Here is a 19,084-nt window from a genome sequence, read left to right on the forward strand (position 1 = left end):
GGCCCCAGCCCCAGCTTCAACCTTAGGGCAGTGGCAGCTTCTGGAGCTCTCACCCTACAAACAGTGGGGGAATTGAGCAACTGATCAGAGGGGCCTTGCAGGGATCTCTTTGCTAGCTATGAGACAGGATTCTCTTGCTTTGCCCATGCTTGGATCTGGGTTGTAGTCCTGGGTGGCAGTCCTGTGGAGAGGAGGAGAGCGGGTGTGGCATAGCTTATGGTGGCAATGGAAAGAGAATCCTCCTCACAGTTCCAAGGCAGAAAAGAGTGCTTGTGGTTGCTTACAGACCAGAGCACAGGCCAGGAGAGGAGTAAACACCTCTTCTTTGATCATACCGCCTTGGAAGAACTGAAAATTTACAGGTCCCTAGAAATATCTCTGAAAACAGCTACACAAAACCCCTGAAGCTTGGGGCAGTACACCTTCCACTTTACAAAGAGCTCAAAAGTCAAGTAATTGACTGCAGAAATAAGCAAACGGTGGGGAGTGAGGGGGAAATCAGACTATAGAATCTTAACTTCTTGGTGGCAAGGTACTTACTTATTTCCTTGGTGACAAGGAAGATTAAAACATACAGGGAGAGGCCAGCAAGCGGCTGAGCCAACATACCAGTGAGATGGGCAGGGAGCAGGAAGAGGAGCCCTTCTACGGCATGTTGCTGGCCATGGCCTAGCAGCAAGAGGGCGGTGTACCGGAGCTTGTCAACACCTTCTTCAGCTTCCTGTGACAAAAAACAGACTTCTTCATTGGTGGTGAGGAGGGGATGGCAGAGAAGCTCATCAATGAGACATTCCACCACCACAACCAGTTGGCCCAGAAAGGGCATCGAGAGAAGCAGGCAAGGCAGGAAGCTGAGCACAAGAAAAGGCTGAGCATGCAAATTGACTGGCCCGTGAGACCCAGCAGGAGGCCTCTGGGCCCCAGATCAAGGAGCTGAGGGACTGACGAGGAGGCCGAGAGGCTGGAGATCGTCCAGAAGAAGAGCAAGGAACAATCAGAAAGGGGATGGACCAGCTCAGTCCTTGAACAACTCCTCCAGCTCAGCAATGATGATGATGAGGAGGAGGAGGAGGAGGAAGATGAAAAGGACAAAGGGAAACTGAAACCTAACATGGGCAATGGAGCTGACCTCCCCCACTACCAGTGGACACAGACCCTGTCTGAATTGGATCTGACTGTGCCTTTCCCCATGAGCTTCTGGCTAAAGGGCAAGGATGTGGTGGTGGGCATTCAGCAGTGGCATCTGCAGGTGGGGCTGAAGGGGCAGCCCTCACTCATTGCTGGTGAGCTCTACAATGAGGTCAAGGTGGAGGAGAGCTGCTGGCTCATCAAGGATGGCAAGGTGGGTGAGGGTGCACCTGGAAAAGATCAACAAGATGGAGTGTTAGAGCCACTTGGTATCCAATGATCCTGACATCAACACTAAGAAGATCAACCCAGAGAATTCTAAGCTATCTGACCTCAACAGTGAGACCCAAAGTATGGTGGAGAAGATGATGTATGACCAGAAGCAGAAATCCATGGGCCTGCCAACCTTGGAGGAACAGAAGAAGCAGGAGATTCTGAAAAAATTTATGGAACAGCATCCAGAAATGGACTTTTCCAAAGCCAAATTCAACTAGTGCCTCGGCACCCCCAGCCTTCTTTCCTTTGGGATTCTAGGCCCCTTCTCACCCTTACCTGACCTCTTTGGACACCTTCTCCCCTGGAGAAATGATTGTAATGCAGGAATAAACACAGGCCCCCTGGCCCCAGGGTGGGCCTCCAGCCCCATAGGCAGCTCCCAGGATTTCCTGGAGCCTCCAAGGTAGGAGGAGAAAGAAACTTGTAATCCCCACTATGCCTGTTACAGAAGTAAAGGAATATTTGACCCTTAAAAAAAAGATTAAAACATACAACCAGAAGAGACAACAAAGTCAAAGCTCCTACATCCAGAGCCTCCAAAAAAAATATGAATTAGTCTCAGGCCATGGAAAAGCTCAAAAAGGATTTTGAAAATCAAGTGAGAGAAGTAGAGGAAAAATTGGGAAACAAAATGAAAGTGGTGCAAGAAAATCATGAAATATGAGTCAACAGTTTGCTAAAGGAGACCAAAAAAATGCTGAAGAAAAATGCTTTAAAAATAGATGAACTCAAATGGCAAAAGAGGTCCAAAAAGTCAATGAGGAGAAGAATGTCTTAAAAAACAGAATTGGCCAAATGGAAAAGGATATCCAAGAGGTCACTGAAGAAAATAATTCCTTCAAAATCAGAATGGAGCAATGGAAGCTAATGACTTTATGAGAAATCAAGAAATTATAAAACAAAACCAAAAGAATGAAAAAATAGCAGACAATGTAAAATATCTCATTGGAAAAACCACCAACCTGGAAAAATAGATCCAGGAGAGATAATTAAAATATTATTGGACTCCCTGAAATCCATGATCAAAAAAGAGCCTAGACATCATCTTTCAAGAAATTATCAAAGAAAACTGCTTTGATATTCTAGAACCAGAGGGTAAAATAGAAATGAAAAGAATCCACTGATCACCTCCTGAAAAAGATTCTAAAAGGAAAATTCCTAGGAATATTGTAGCCAAATTCCAGAGTTCCTAGGTCAAGGAGAAAATATTGCAAGCAGCCAGAAGGAAACAATTCAAGTATAGTATAAACACAATCAGTATAACATAAGATTTAGCAACTTCTACATTAAAGGATCAAAGGGCTTAGAATATGCTATTTTGGAGGTCAAAGGAGATAGGTTCAAAACCAAGCATCACCTACCCAGGAAAACTGAGTATAATGCTTCAGGGGGAAAATGGAATTTCAATGAAATAGAGAATTTTTTTTTTTGCTTTTTTGGAGAGGGGAAGGCAGGGCAATTGGGGTTAAGTGACTTGCCAAAGGTCACACAGCTAGTTAAGTGTTAAGTGGCTGAGGCCGGATTTAAACTCAGGTCCTCCTGACTACAGGACTAGTGCTCTATTCACTGCACCACCTAGCCACCCCAAATAGAGAACTTTCAAGCATTCTTGATGAAAAGACCAGAGCTGAATAGAAAATATGGCTTTCAAATACAAGAATCAAGAGAAGCATGAAAAGGTAAACATGACAGAGAAATCATAAGGGACTTATTAAAGTTGAATTGTTTACATTCCTGCATGAAAAGATGATATTTATAACTCTTGAGACCTTTCTCAGTGTTAGGATAGTGGAGAGAATATATGCATATATATGTATATATACATATATGTGTGTATACACACATGTATGTATGCATGTGTGTGTACACACACACATGCACACACAAGTAGACAGAGGGCACAGGGTGAGTTCAATATGAAAGGATGCTATCTAAAAATAAAATTAAGTGTTGAGAGGAATGTACTGGGAGAAAGAGAAAGGGAGAGGTAGAATGTAGTAAATCATCTCACATAAAAGAGGCAAGAAAGAGATTTTACAATGGAGGGGAAGACTGGGAAGGTGAGAAGGAATACTCTCATTAGATTTGACTTAAGGAAGTAATAACATACACACTCTGGAAATCTATCTTACCCTACAGGAAAGCAGTGGGGAAGGGGATAAAAGAGGGGGGATAATAGAAGGGATAGCAGATTGGGGGAAGGGGGGTAATCAGAAACAAACACTTTTGAGGAGGGACAGGTCAAAGGAGAGAATATAATCAATGGAAGCTGGGACAGGATAGAGGGAAATATAGTTAGTCTTTCACAACAGAACTGTTATGGAAGTGTCTTACATGACTACACATGTATAATGTATATCGAATTGGTTGTCTTTTTAATGAGGGTGGATGGGGAGGGAAGAAGGGAGAGAATGTGGAACTCAGTATTAAAAATGAATGTTAAAAAATATTTTTGGATGAAACTGGGAAATAAGGAGGCAATGGGGTATAGAAATCTATCTTTCCCTACAGGAAAATAAAAGGAAAGGGGATAAGAGAAAGGGGGATGCTCTTAACCCAGGACCGTTGTGGTACTAAAGGGAATCCCCACGCTGCTCTCCCCGGAGCGGCTTTTCGCCCTGGCGAAGATGGAACACGGAGAAGGGATTGTTCTTACAGATGCCAATTTCCCTACTTCTTCCATATGCCGGTGTGGCCCAGTGGAAGTCAGAGCAGATGGCTGAAGTATCCCACAGCTACTGGAGTCTGTTTTGAAGCTGCTACCCTGGGATACTTATGAGCCGAATTCGGTAGTAGTCATAGGCCTGGTAGAGAGTGACAAGGCCAAAGGTCTCCAGACACCTGACGTGTGGCAGACCTACAAAAGCCTCCTGTCTCAGGCTGGCTTCAAGGTGGACCTGGGGAAGATGGAAAGGTTTGCTTTTTATGAACAAGCTAAAAAAGCTTTTGCTGTGGTTGCAATGGGAGAAACAGCTCTACAGCTCTATATGGGAACATAATCCTCAGGGAAGGTATGACTGGCCCACAGGAGCAGCACTAGGACCTGAAGATGAAGAAGACCCAATAACAGCCATCAGAAGACACGAGCATTCCTCAGTTCTAGAATGACCCCTTACAGTAATGCACACACATATTGGTTCATGTGAAAGTGGAGGGGAAACCAGACTTTGGCTCTCATGTCAATTAAATAAATACATTTTCTACTTCAAAAAAAAAAGAGAAAGGGGGATATCAGAATGGAGGGCAAATTGGGGGAAGGGGTAATCAGAATGCACACTGTCTTGGGGTGGGGGAGGGGAGAGATGGGGAGAAAAATTGGAATTCAAAATCTTGTGGAAGTGAATGTTGAAAACTAAAAATAAATAAATTAACAAAAAATAATAACAGCAGTCTGAGTGGGTCCAAAACCATACCTGGACTGCATATTTCATGTACAAAGATTTTTATAGAGATGAGAAAGCATGCATATATATGGATCAATAGTTATTGATATCTTCTTAATAGCCATTATTTGTGTTTATGATTTCTTTAAAGTGTTCATTATCCTTCCCTTTTTAGACATCTTGAGAATTAATATTGAAATACTTTCAAAAGTCCTTCAAGTCCAGTATGCATTTGTTTTGAGTCTTTAATAAGTGCCCCCCAACCAATTCAACAGGGGTTACTGGTCTTATCACTTCCAGTGTGTGTTCTCTTTGACTCCAGTGTATTCATCTACCTTGGGAAGTCCCCATTTCCTCTTTTATTCTGCATGCTACTCACAAATCTCTTTAGCTTTTTAGAGCAATGAAAGCAAATCATTTAATTAGCAAAAAGAAAATGATCAGTGATATCAAAACATCAGCAAGAGCTGACATAAACCCTTTAAAATTCGTGTTAAGTACAGATGTCAGTCTTCTGAGCAGAAACCCCTCCTTTCACTTCAGAATCTCATTGGAGTCCTTCAAATCCTTCCCCACTGCTACTATAGTGGCCAACGAACAGTGGATAAAGAGGGATATAAACTTGCCATAGATATGAGGTCACGACTGAATCATTCTAAAGCTTTTTTTTTTTTTTTGCTGCTGCTAGTCTTACAAATGATTGAGAAGTGTATCAAGAAACATGACTGCCCCTGCTGCTTCAACAGCTGCTAGGAGGTCAGGAATCAGTGGTAGACAAGTGTCACTCTCTAGAGACAGAACATACTATATTAAGTCCTTGCCAAGGTATGGGCACAAATGTGCGGTCACATAAAATATCAAAGGTCTTTTCCTTTATCTATCTTTTTTTTTTTCACTAATAGTTTGAATAGGACATCTTGGAGCTATTGTAACTGCTGGCCATGCTTTTCACTACCTTTTACCCTTACCATGCGGTCACATAAAATATCAAAGTCTGTTTTTCAGTCCCAACAGCTGTTCCTCTATGCCCTCTCTCCTTTAGGCTTTTTATGCTACCCCTAAATCCTGCATCACATCATCATGTCAGTTCATCTAATCTAGTCTATATTTATGTCCCCTGAACACCAGACATCTCAGGGGGAAAGGGCAAGTGATGTCATATAATGAAAACTTCCAACTTTACATGGTTTTTCTTCTCTTTCCCATCTTAGTCTTCAACTGTACCATTCTGCTTCCTCATGTTATACATTTGGGATCATATATTAGTCCAAATGCTTCAATTCCATTAACACTGATGAAAACAATTTGTTATAGAAATACTAATTGGTGATACTTTTTCCTGTTGTTCTCTTTCCAGTTTCACCTTTAAATGTCTTTTTATATGATCTAGCTTAATTGGGTCTCACATCAATCTTATTGCATACTCTTGCTTACCCTTCCACCACTTCTTACAGTTTTATAAATTGATTTGTCTCATAATTCTCCACCAACTTCCTCCTCTATCATTAGTTTTTACAGATGGGTTTATATTCTAAACTCATGTTGTCCTTGGCTGCCACATCTCCTTGCTTAGCAAGAATTATCTGATAGAGGCAGTTACTGGGTTCTTTTAGCCATTTGAATGGAGCAATTGTTTCATATAAGTTGAATTTACATTGGAAATAGTAATAGTCTGGGTCAAGGTCTTTTCCTTTATCTATTTATCTTTTTTTTTTCACTAATAGTTTGAATAGGTCATCTTGGAGCTATTGTAACTGCTGGCCATGCTTTTCACTACCTTTTACCCTTTCTTCCAATTTTGTATTGATCTCATCAATATCCATGGGTTCAAATAAATTCTCAATGCACATGACTCTAAGATCTATATTCAGGCCTAAGCACTATCTTGAACTCAAATCATGCATACCAACTGCTAGATGGATAACTCTTCCTAAATGTCCCATAGGCACTAGTCTCTCAACTTTCTAGTCTTCCAAACTTCCCTTGTTTTGGTTGAAAGCACCATCATCTTCCCAGCTACCCAGGGTCTTTCTTGGCTCTTCTCTACTTCTCATTCCCTGCATCCAATCATTTGTCAAGTTTTGTTGATTCTATCTCCACATCTCTCACATGTCTTTTTTTCCATTCATATGACTATCACTTTAATCTAGGCCCCAGGTTAAAGTTATATTCTCCTAATTGGTCTATTCACTTCTAATCTTTCTCCTCTCCAAGAAAGCTTCTACAAAGATGCCAAAATAATCTTCCTAACAAGTCTGTCTATGTCGCTATATTCATTGCTTCAATCTTATCCTGAGAAGCTAATTCTTTATTTATTTCCTGTAATCCACCTTATAGTTTGAGATTCTATTGTTATGAGATTAAAAGACCTATTGAATTTGTCACTTGTTCACAGAAACCCCAATATAACCTCTAAATTTGGAACCTTTTTTTCCTAAGTAGAAGAAACACTTATATTAATTATACTTTATTATACTCCTTTCTGCTTTCATGTTGAGTTAGTAGTTTTCTCTGGCACATAGTTACTTGTAACCTCATACTTGGCATACTAAAAATCCATAGTTTCTCCACTTTGTAACTTTTGAAAAAAAAAACCCAAACAATTTTTTCTCACTCACCCAACACTCTTAGAAAATGGTAGATTACTTCAATGCCATTCTTGAGATAATTATTAATTCCTAAAAATGTCCACCCTGCAATAAGAGTCAAGATCATTGAATGAATACATTTCTTGCACTAATTATAAAAAATTTCTCATTATAGCCTTTACTCCCTAGTTCCTCCAAATAGTGACCTATTTCTGAGATCACTAAAATGTCATATATATGTCAAGACCAAGTTGCCTAAAGGACTAACACTGAATTCAGAAAAGACTTAACATTAATTCAATTACCTCTACCCTAACCAACTAGTTCTCAGAGAATGATACAACTGATAAGTGATGTAAGAAACAGACATTTTTCTTTATGTAAGCAAGGACTCAGCCTCAAATTATATTATTGCTAAAGTGTCCTCCTACAACCTTCACATGGATGCTGGTGGCATGTCAAAAACTGATGTAGGACCAAGAAATCTACTGGACATAAAGCTCTCAAGGAGACACAGGCAATTTTTTTTTTTTTTTAGCAATTGGGGTTATGTAACTTGCTCAAGGTTACACGGCCAGTTATTTCTGGGTGTGGTGCTAAATGTCTGAGCCCAGATTCGATCCCCCAAGTCATCCCGACACTGGGGGCGGTGCTCTTACTCGCTGTGCTACCTGGCCACCCCGACATAGGCAATTTTGACATTCCCTGCACTCTATCCATTCGAAATCTGGCCAATTGCCTTCAGAAAGCTCTAATTCTAGTCAAACTTTTCTGGAGCCAATACTCGATTTCCCACCTCCATTAACTGAAAAACCATTTCCTTGCTTGGAATCCTCTACCTTTTAATTTCTTCCTCTTAAAATCCTTGCCTTCCTTCAAGTTTCAAGTGAGATCTTCCTCCTCTATGAAGCCTCCTCTGATCCCCCAATTACGAAAACTATCTCCTCAAGTTTTCTCATACTATACTGATTTCTTTATGCATCATGCAATCCCAGTACAATGTAAGTTTCCTGAGGGCAAGAACTATTTTCTTAGGGGCGGCCAGGTGGCAGTGAGTAAGAGCGCCCGGCTCCAGCGTCAGGAGACCTGGGATGGGTTCCAGTCTCAGATAATTAACACCCACACAAAATAACTGGCCATGTAACCTTGAGAAAATTACTTAACCCCGATTGCTTTAAAAAAAGAAAGAAAGAACTATTTTCTCTTAACTTTAAATCCCTAATGACTAGGACACTGTACAAGCACAGTGGATACATTGTAAGTACTTAATACATTTTTTGCTGTTGTTTTTATTATTCTCCATTTCCAGTACCTCTGACTCTTTCCTTAGAGAAAACATTCATAACATGTGTGTGACACTTCAGTCTAGTCTATAAGCCTTTTCTTAATCATGAGCCACTTTGTCCAACATTGTGTATATTCGTCTATCTTTCTCAAAGAGAACTATGATACCAGGGAGATGATGTCATGGCTTGCAATTGAATTGGATTTGAGTGAGGGAGGGCAGTGCAAAGTCACCAGCCTCACTTTCTCCTCCAGAGCCATCTGGGTGCAGTGGCCAAATATAGATCAGGACAAATGGAGATGATCCCTGCTCAATACACTTTTTTTTGGTCATCCTTTCTTAAGTCCACCTTTGCCTTTAAGTTACCAAGTATTCTCGTGTGTAAATTTAATTTGAAAGTTCTTATTGAGTTCGTCTAGAATATTTCTCCCTTTTCATCCCTTGCAACAGATTTTGATGCATAAGCAGCAATTATCTTTATGTTTTGTTTGTTTTGTCTATGTCCACTGAAAGCATTACAATGAGAGACCAATTGCCCCATGAAATTCTGGCATGTTTCATCTTAGGTTCCTTGTTGCTTTTGGGTGCTCAAGAAAAGTAATTATACCAATTTCTTTTTTTTGGTTTCTCCAAGGAGAACCTGTGAGCTATTCTTCTATTTAGCTGCAACTTCCTTTTATCTGGGAAAATGTCAGTGTTGATTAGGTTCAGTTCAGTGCATAGAATATTTCTTCCCTGTCCCTGCTCCCCAGTGAGAGCACTCTAATTACTTAGATATTTGAAATGGAGATTTACTTTGATACACTGCCAGTAACACATACAATGGGGGTATAAGGATTACAGTAATAGATAAAAAAGGGTAACAGTTTCTAAAGCTGCTAGTACCAAGTAGAGGCCATCTAACCTCTGTTTTCTTTCTCAATAGTTTATTTTTTTTCAAGTAAGAAGTATTTTTTATTAATCTGTCCCTCCACTGCCACCTCCACCATTGAAAAAAATTTTTTAATCTGTAAAACAAATTTCTCAATGCATATTTGCATAGTTCAACAAAACTTAATTCCCAATTAGCCATGTCTGAAAATATATGTCCCTTTTTGTATTTTAAACATATCTCCTCTCTTTCAAGAAGAGAATGGCAACTTTCATTTTCATTCCTTTGGACTCATCATTTCTCATTGTGCTGATCTTTCAGAGTCATTTTTCTCTATAACGTTATTGTGTAAGTTGTTCTCCTAGCTTCATTCTGCATTGTTTCATAAAAGTATCCCCAATTTCCTCTTAAATTGTCCATTTCATTTTTTTCATGGAATAATAATATTCTATTACATTCATATACCATAATTTATCTATTCTCCAATAGGAAAACACTTTCTTAATTTCAATTTTTAACTACCACAAAAAAGTTATTAATATTTGCATACATATACATCCTTTCCCTCTTGCTTTTATTTCTTTGAGGGTATAGATTTTTCCCCATTTACCTGTATTGATTATAATTTTTATAATATTCCACTTGTTTATGGAAAAAACTTGTTAATTTTATGTAATCCAAACTGCCCATTTTATCTTTTGTAATCCTCTCTGTCATTAATTTAGTCATGAATTCTTCCTCTATCCAAAGATCCAAAAGGCAATTTCCTCCCTCTTCCTCCAATTTATTTATGATGGGACTGTTTATATTTCTGGGTCATGTATCCATTTGGAGCTTATCTTGGTATATAGTGTGAGATAATTTATCTAAATTTAGTTTCTGCCAGACTACTTTCTAATTTTCCCAGAAATTTTTGTCAAGTAGTGAGTTCTTCCTCCAGTAAGTAGAGTGAGTTTATCAAAGACTGTACTACTGTGCTAGTTTGTTTCTGTATGTTGTGTATCTAATTGGTTCCATTAATAGATGTCTATTTTTTTAAATTATTAATAAATAATTTTAATGATTACTGATTTGTAGTACAGTTTGGAATCTGGTACTGATAGTTCTCCCTTCCTATCTTTTTCATTATCACCCTTGAGATTCTTGACCTGTTGTTCCTCAGTATGAATCTCATTATTTTTTCTAGTTCTATAAAATATTATTTTGGGAGTTTGGCATAGTGCTGAACAAGTAATTTAATTTGAGAAATATTGTCATTTTACCATAGTCATTATATGAGCAGCTAATCCTTTGTCTATTATTTAGATCGGTATTTCTACAGAATTTTTTATAGTTGGATTCATAGTCCCTGAGTGAATCGTAGAATATACACTCCTAAGAATTTCATAGCTTCTGTAGTTATTTTTAACAAAATGTTAACAAAATTTCTCTTTCTAGCTCTTGTTAGGTTAGTTATACAAAGGAATGCTGATAATTTGTGTGGATTTATCTATATCTATATTTAATGAAGTTATTAATTACTTCAATTAATTTTTCAATGACTGGGTAAAGTCCTTTAAGTGTACCATCCTATCATTTTCAGAAAGGAATAGTGTTGTTTTCTCTTTGCCTATGTTTATTAACTAAAATTTTTTTGTCTAATTCCTATGGCTAACATTTTCAGCATTTTGTTAAATAGGGGCAACACTGGGTATACTTGCTTTACCCTGATGTTATTGAAAAGGAATGAAATTTTTCTACTTTACATATAGTGTTTCTTCTTGGATTTAGATAAATGCTATTTACTATATCAAAGAAAGTTTCATTTATTCCTATGATTTCTAGAATTTTTAATGGTGTTGGATTTTCTCGAAAGTCTTTTTCAGCATCTATTAATGTGATCGTATGGTTTTGATTATTTATATTATTGACACTATATATTATATGTTGAACCAATCTTACATTCCTGGTACAAACTCAACCAGGTCACAGTGAATAATCTTTCCAATATATTGTTGTAGACCACTTGCCAATATTTAATTTAAAATGTTTATTTATGTTAATTAGGGTTATTGATCTGTAGTTTTCTTTCTCTGTTTTGTCTCTCTAGTTTTATGTATCTAGATCATATTTGTACCATAGAAATAGGAAAGATACCTTCTTATTGTTGCAAATAGCTTATGTAAGCAATGCAATTAATTCTGACAGAAATCAATTGTGAATCTATCTGGTCCTGGAGTTTTGAAGGGGATTCAGTTTTTGTTATGGATAATTTCTTTTTCTGATATTCGATAATTTAAATAGTCTATTTCTTCTTTTGTTAATCTGGGTATTTTGGGTTTTTGTAAGTATTCATCTCTTTCCTCTAAGTTATATAACTGGTCAAAACAATTACTAACAATTTCCTTTATTTCCTCTGGAATTGTTATAAGCTCTTTTTCATGTTACATGAATAAATTGGTTCTCTTCTATCTTTAAAAATCAGAGTACTGTTATTTTGTAGTTTTAAATTATTATTAGTTTTTATTACTTCAACTTTATTAATTTTTTCATGGCAGTCAGAATTTTTCTTGGTTTGCTTGTGGTGGGGCCTATTCTTGGGTTAGGCTTCACAAATGAATGGTGCAGGCAGAGGCTACTTGGTTCTTGGTGTAAAAAGTCAGACTAGGTCCCTCTTTTAAAGGACTAAAGGAGTTTTTATTATGCTGGACTCTGCCTGAAGGCTCTCTCTTCTCACAGGGCTCTCTCTTCTCTCCCTTTTGTAAGATTTGCCTGGGATCCTTTCCCCAAGTAATGGACTCAGGGATTTTTTCATGCTGAGATCCCAAAGAAGCCTTCAGGGATTGCTTAGGTTGGATTTTGCCTAAGGTCTTTCTCTTACATTTGCCCTGGGCCCACTGGTACCATGATGGATTGTACTGGAATAATCAAGGTTGCTCCCTTCCTAGCTGGAAAGGCTCTGGCTGACTGGACTTGGGTCCTTTGGAACTCAGGCAAAGGATGCTAGGACTTCTTTTTACTTTTTTTAAAATAATAGACTAAAACTACTAGAAAGAGGGTTTTTAGTAATATTGCTTTAACAGATTAAAAAACAAATGCAACAATACAACAAGCCTCCATCCAAGGCTATACAGAATTAGGTATCACCATAGTACAATTGGAATCAATTACCATCCAATCCTGAGTTCAGGTAATACAGTGTACATTAAACTGAACTCTTCCATGACATAAGTTATGAGCACATGATCACAAATAATAAATACAACACCAACTAAGAAATTTTAAAAATCAGATGAATTGATGCAAGCCCATCTACAGATAATGAATAAGATCCAGTTTCTAGAAGTACATGTCATGTACACATACCTGCATTGTGTTATCAGTCTGCACACAGCAAGAATTTAGTTATTTTCAATTCTACTTTATACATGTTTGCATAAATTCCATAGGGCTATGCACAATATTCACATCTGCAATGATAATGAAAAATTAGAATTCGGGTAAATGATAATTAAGACAGTATAATGTGTTGTATACCTTCATTACAAAATACCATTCATCAAGTTTGTGTCTAGGAATGCTAAATTAAGGGCACATTTAATTTTGTGGATGATTTATTTGTGGTTTAATAACCAAAGTTGGTATAAAATTTGTTGTCGTTGCACAGACCACAATTATCAAAGTATGTGATAATAATAATCTGCTTTACCCTATATTCTTTGATATTTTCTCCTGTTTTGTCTTGTCAATTGTGGTATCTCCACAGGACTTCAGGAGTCTCTCTTTTGATTCTTGGATTGGGTGAAGAAGTCTAGAGGTGATTTTTCTTTCAGTTAGTACAGTGGTCCATCTCTTAGCTACAGTTCAGTGTTTTCTGGGATCTGAGACCTTCTTAGTCCTAGCAAGCTGACATCTTCCTGTAATCCTCGAACCTAAGTTTCTTAATTCACTTGTGCTTAACCTCCTATCCAACCTTGTCCTTGCTATTAATTCCATTCTAATTCCTTTGTTTTATATTTGGCTAGACAAGCTTTTGTATGTAAGCCTCTGGAATCTGCCTTCTATCCTGCAATTTTAAGTGTAGGAGTTTAGGTTTAGATAGGTCCTCTCTTCCCATATTTGTACCACTTTTCAACCTACTTTCAGTCTAGGCATTTTCGTACTATGTCACTATGGCTTTAGAAAGTGACAACTCACCCTCCTCCTCCCTCCTCACTTTCAGTTTAAAAGACTCTGTTTTCTAACTGGGTCTAAAAGCTATCTCCCAACCCCACCAACTCCTCCACCCACTGAATTATCCTTGTTTAGGCTGTAGCTTTGTCTCCCAGATTGTCCTTTGTGTCCTGCTTCTGATGTCTGGTTGCTTCCCCAGCAACAGCTGTTCCAACTAGTCACCAAGCGTTGGACCAGCCCACACTGAGATGAGGCAATGAGGTTCAAGGAGTAAGGAATGAGTAATGTATACAGAATCAGAGATCATGGGCTCAAGTCCTGGCTATGTGACTTATTAGCTATGTGATCTTGGGCAAGTCATTCACTGTCTGGGTCTTAGTGACCTCATTTTTAATTTGATAGGCTTGGACTAAGTGAAATTTGAGGTCTTCTACAGCTTCAACTCTGTGGCCGATTAGTTCAGACTTACCTATAGTTATAGTTGCTAACCCTTGTTGCCAACAACAAATGGTGAAACGTGGACTCACACAATAAAGTTTCATTACAAAATACTTCATTCCTTGTCCTGAATGTCATATCCTATCCCTCATGCAAAAAATAATAATGTGCTACATGTCCATCACTAGAATGTGAAAAGTTTACATTGTAGATGTTATTTTTTTATCTTCAATATGACAGCAGGAATTTTATTCTTGCTTCAGCAAAGACATGAAAACTCACCACACATTCCTAAATAAGAACCATTTGGAGTTTATAAGCAAAGCAAGTAAATTTCTTGTATAGGCTGTTCTGCTCATGACATTTTTTTTAAAAACACTTATTTCACACTCAGTAAATATTTATTAAACTCCTACTCTGTGCAAGCTCTATACTAGATGGTGGGGAGCCCAATGTGGTATCAGGTGTCTTTTTTTTTGAGGCAATGGGGGTTAAGTGACTTGACCAGAGTCACATAGCTAATAAGTATCTGAGGTCAGATTTTAACTCAGGTCTTCCTGACTCTAGGTCCCAAGCTCTATCCACTGTACAACCAAGCTACTCTAGAATCTTATCCAAAGTGAAAATTTAAAAAAAATACTTGATGCAATTATCCATTATATTTATTCACTCCTATGCAAAGTTGGCACACTTCATAAATATTACAAATGTCTAAAATTATAGCTAGTCTAATTTACAAACACATCACTCACAATAATGAAAAAAAAATGTGTTTCCATGTGGGAGGAAGGGGAAGGATGTGATGCTTCCATGAATACTTTTAATCACTTATGTGGTAGGATTTGGCTTTTTTCTTTCTAAAAGAATAGTTTCACATCTAAGAAATTTAGATACTCCTCCTCTCCTCCCATTCCTTTCTTTTCAAAGCATAGTCCCTTGAAATCTGACACATTCCATCATAGAACTACGGTTCTGCCAATGTCTGAGCCTAAAGCATCACTAGTATTTGAGTCAGAAATAGACACCCTCTCACTGATTACACTTACATATCAAATCAAGGGGTTAGCAGGTGACCCAAAACACTTCATAAAAGGTTAAACAACTGAATAGGCAGATTGCATCAGTCTCCACTGACAGTAGACCTATTTTTCTTGAAACCTCTTACTCAGCCCCTAATTTCACACTTTTACTGTTTAGATCACTAGAGGTAATTACTTGGACTTTCAGGGAAATTCTACTTTCTGACATGGTCTAGTTTCTGGAGACTATGGAACTCTGTTTGGACCTGATCCCTCTTTCCACAAAAAGGAAGGCAGATTCTCCCAAGTCACAAGTAGGAGGATCCCTGGGGTCCAAGAAATACCAAAGAAATGCACTCAGTCTTGAAAACATTGAGTGACTTTCTTTTTAGTGCTATATTATTATTTTCCTTTTAAAGTAGAACTATCTTGAGTCTTTCACCTTATTGCTATTAACACAATGAATCACATGGCAATATTCATCTCTTTACAATCTGAATGAAGCCCTGCTGATGTTTTTTTTTCTTCTTCTCTAGGGATTGTTCCCATAGTCAGTGCAGGAGAATACAATAATACATACACACAGAATTTGGGATCGAGAATCATCTAGGCATTTAAAAAACATTCATCTACTGCATTACTCACCAATCTTGGTTCTTGAGGTTAACATCCAATAGCAGCAGTAAGGAGTAAATTAAGAGTGAAGCAAGTAGCCATTTTATTTGTTTTAGCATGGTTGACTGTATCTACCATGAGTCTTGTATAAGAGTTTTCATATATTCTACACTTTTAGTGCAGAATTCATAAGCTAAACATCATTCAAAGTAACATTGTATGAAATGAAGAAAAGAAAGATGGCAATTCATAAAACACAGGTGGTTATACAAAATGAATACTATACTTGGAGAAAATTATATATCCTTAGCTACAAGAGATAGATAAGGGAATTGTAGTCTGTGTATATAGTTGGTTTCACTAAATCAAAGAATTCTCCTCATCAGGTCAGAGTAGAACTTTCCCAGGGCTCTGGAATTCTCCACTTTCAGCAGTGAAGTCTTTTTAAACCACTGTTTAGTTCACTACAGGTAATTTATAGCAAAATGGCTTATACAGAACAAGATGGAGTCAGCATGCCTTATATCAGGGCTGTTTCTAAAGAGATGAGGGTCTATGTGTTATACACACATGTGTAATAGTAATGAAATTTAAAGATCCCCCTGTATTGGCTTGGTTTTTGGTTTGATTGTGTTAAAACCCAGAGCTTGTGAATCCCACTTGTGGGATGGGCTTGTTGACGTGAAAAGAGAGGGCTGAACTGGGAGGAGCTGGTGACATAAATTTAGAGAGACACAAGAAAAGAGAAAGGCAGAAGAACTTTTTGGAAGCAGCACCTTGGAGGCAGAGAGAGACTGAGAGGATTGCTGAGGGCCACTTTGAATTGCCCGGGACTTTTGAGAGCTGCCAAGGACTGAGGAGACATGGCTGTTATGCTGGTACTTTGTGTGTCTGTTTTGAAGTTGTTTTGCCAGATTTGTCCACTGGTGAAAGACAGTCCTATTGTTGCAGAGGTCTTAGAACCTTGCTGTTGGTTCAGAGCTCCTGAGACTGTTCTGCAGACAGAGAGTGAATTCTGTCCACTGGTGAAGGACAGTGATGTTGTTGCAGAGGTTCTGGAACCTTGCTGTTGGTTCAGAAGTCCTGAAGAAGGATTTTCTTGTTGTATGTTTACAGAAATCCTGGAAGAGGGTTTTGCTAATGTTTTCAGGGATCCTAGGACTGTTCTGCAGACAGAGAATGAATTAATGAAGACACTGGCAATGTATCTTGTGGCCTTGCTAAGCTTTGTCTCCCCAGGAACAAAGATTGCTGAGAACTTGCCTCCTGTCAAGATGAAGAAAAGACCTCTCTTTGTGTATTAAATGCTGTGCTTAAGCTTGTTGTAACTCTGGGGTAGATTCAATTGTGATCCAAGGGTGGGAAACTTTTGACCTTTTTGTGCTCTGTGATTGAACAAATGAATGTACTTTATTTATGATTGGAAACTAATCTCCATTTGAGAAGAGGGGCTTTGTGACTAAATGAACTAAATGAAGGTACAGCCTAGGGGTGGAGTAGTATTTAGAAGAGGGACTTTGTGATTGATTAAATGAATCTAATTTCCAGGGGTGGGTTAGTACTTGATTGAATCACACTTGGCAAATGCTGTATTTTGAATGATGCTATATTTTGATTTTCTCTGTTCCTAAATTTTTCACTGAATAAAATGGAGAGCACCTATGCTGATATTTTGAACCTTGGGAAGTTGCTTTTGCTTGGCATTACAGCATGTCAAGAAAGTTCTTGAGGAAATATGAGGGAGTTTGTTAAGGAATATTAAGGCACGGGAGGTGAAGAGATTTGTTGGAAGCTGCCAGCCTCAGGAAACTTGTTGAGTCAGTGCCTGGGGTTCATCTGTTGGGAGGAAGGTAATTTGTCTACTTCTCCCATAACAGGTATTCATAGAATTTTTTAAAAATATATATTTTTTAAACTACAAAGGATCTTGAAAAATGAATGAATGAGGCATTGATTACATGCTTTCTATGTGCAAAGCAGCCCTTGCTCTCCAAAACTTTTGATGCAGGAGCCTTGACTTTGTTGTCTTCTTCTGGCTCCATGTTTTGCTCCTTTTTGTCCCCAAGAAAAGAATTCTATGGTCTGATCATGCTTCCTCTGTTTGCTAATCTTGCCAGCCGATTACTTGACTTTTGAGCTTTTTGCCACTGTGGAACTCTACTTCCAGAGTGGAGAGAGCTATGTCCCAAATTGCTGGAGTTTTCACAACTGTGTCAGAGCTGTTGTCAGAGCTATGAGGAGGGTACCCTCTCTATAGCCACCACAAGCTCTGGAACACTAGTGTTCTTCACCCCAGGACCACCACCAAAGACTGTAACCCAGATCCAAAGCAAGAGCAATTACCCTCTGAATGGTTGCTTGGTCCCCCTACAATCTACAGGCCAGGAGCTCTGGAGGCAGCCATGCAGCAGCAGTTGCACCCTCTGCCTGCTGCCACCTCTTGTCCTGGGGGGCAGAGAAAAGACCATGCTCTTCTCTCACCCAGTTCCAACAGAGTTCCCTACTGACCTTTTACTTTCTCTTTGGCATTTATGGGTTGAGAAGTCTGGAAACTGCCACAGCTGCCAGCGATTCACTGTGCTCAGCTCCCAGCCCTGGGAGATAGACCCTTCCTATCAGCCTGCCAGGCTGCCTTCATTGGGAGATTTGTTTCTCTCTGTCACTTTGTGGGTTCTATAGCTCTAAAATTTGTTTAGAGTCATATTTTACAGGTATTGGAGGTGGTTGGAACAGGACTCAAGCAAGTTCCTGCTTTTCCTCTGCCATCTTGCCTCCGCCCCCTCCCCCACAGCCCTTGCTCTCAGAGAGCTCACATTCTGAGGAGGAAAAAGCTGCAAGTCAGATGGAAAAGTCCCATGGTCCTTAGAGGGTAAAGCAGAGAGTAATGCCTCTTTTTAAATATCATTTATGTCAGTAAAGTCCTTTCGGTTCCTGATGCCAAAGTATTTGACAATGCATGTTGGCAGTGATTTTGGTGACAGTAGCCTTTTTTCTGGGTGTTCAGTAGCCATGGCTGTGGCACCTGCAGGAGCTCTTACCAGACTATATCTCCACAAGGGTTGTTTCTCAGGGTGATCATTAGGTTCATAATTAAGGAGAATGCATTAACTTATTGTACCTTGATAACTTTATCTCTTTACATCATCCAATTGCCTTTGTTATTCACCAAAATACTAGATTCACCAAAAAGTCTTCTTGCATTTGGTTTGGTTTCCAGAATAGACTTCTCTACTGGGGAAAGAATTCAGTGAGTAGCTAACATAAGTATTTTGGTCTGCTTAGAGGTAAAGTTATTTGGGAAAAATTAACAAGTTGACATTCTTATTTAA

General features: G+C 38.6%; 2 pseudogenes; both read left to right on the forward strand.

The window, feature by feature from the left end:
- The first annotated feature begins 616 nt into the window (after window positions 1–616).
- Window positions 617–1,892, forward strand: LOC138164104 (nuclear migration protein nudC pseudogene; annotated as a pseudogene).
- Window positions 1,893–3,959: 2,067 nt separating this feature from the next.
- On the forward strand, window positions 3,960–4,627 carry LOC138164105 (fucose mutarotase pseudogene; annotated as a pseudogene).
- Window positions 4,628–19,084: the final 14,457 nt, after the last annotated feature.

This window comes from Petaurus breviceps, unplaced genomic scaffold (genome assembly GCF_028583685.1).
Source record: "Petaurus breviceps papuanus isolate PSGF00001 unplaced genomic scaffold, PetGlider_PUasm1.0 189, whole genome shotgun sequence".
Lineage (NCBI taxonomy): Eukaryota > Metazoa > Chordata > Mammalia > Diprotodontia > Petauridae > Petaurus > Petaurus breviceps.